Genomic DNA, 758 nt, shown 5'->3' on the forward strand with positions numbered 1-758 from the left:
CTATGAAAATACAAATGATAGGGAGTCTTGCGAAGAACATCCTCCATCCCCTGCCTTTACACACACCATCCTAACATAAGGGGGACATCTGCATTTCAGTTCTCCATTCAATATTTGCATTAGGGGAGCATGCCCATGTCAAAGGTCAACCTTTCTCTTCTAAGTCTCTCCAGACACAGGGGGAGATATTTATTGTGCATACAATGGAGGAAGTGCATGAAAATCTACCTCATGCATATTCTTGGTGGATATCCCGAAAACCTGGCCGGTTTGTGACTCTCGAGGACCAGAGTTGCCCCCGATCTAAGTTTAAATAAGCAGAACTACAAAGCCATGCAGGCAATGGGGCAAAAAAAAACCAAACAAACCCCATGACGGAATGAGCCTGTTCTGCCAACCTGGGATGAGGTGACACGGTGACAACAACCCTATCCTACACCCAGCCCCTGCAGCCTCTTTCCATTCCCTGCCCCATCCCAGTCCGAGCCCCGCAGCCTCTCTCCCCCATCCACGTTCTCAGCCCTTCGCCCCTGGCTTCTGCACCTCCCTCTTCCCATCCCCTTCTCACCGCGTCACACGGCGCCTTCTCGCTGCACTACCGCAAGCGACCACCGGCCGCAGGCGGCTAGCAGTCCACGTGGACGCTTCAAGATTGAGCGGAGACTGACACGCCGGCGGCACCAATCCGGAGCCGAGCCAGTCCTGCGACAGCCAATGAAACGAGGGCCCGGGGGCGGAGCTGGCTCGCCCCTCCCCGG

Source organism: Rhinatrema bivittatum, chromosome 15, assembly GCF_901001135.1.
Source record: "Rhinatrema bivittatum chromosome 15, aRhiBiv1.1, whole genome shotgun sequence".
Classification (NCBI taxonomy): Eukaryota; Metazoa; Chordata; class Amphibia; order Gymnophiona; family Rhinatrematidae; genus Rhinatrema; species Rhinatrema bivittatum.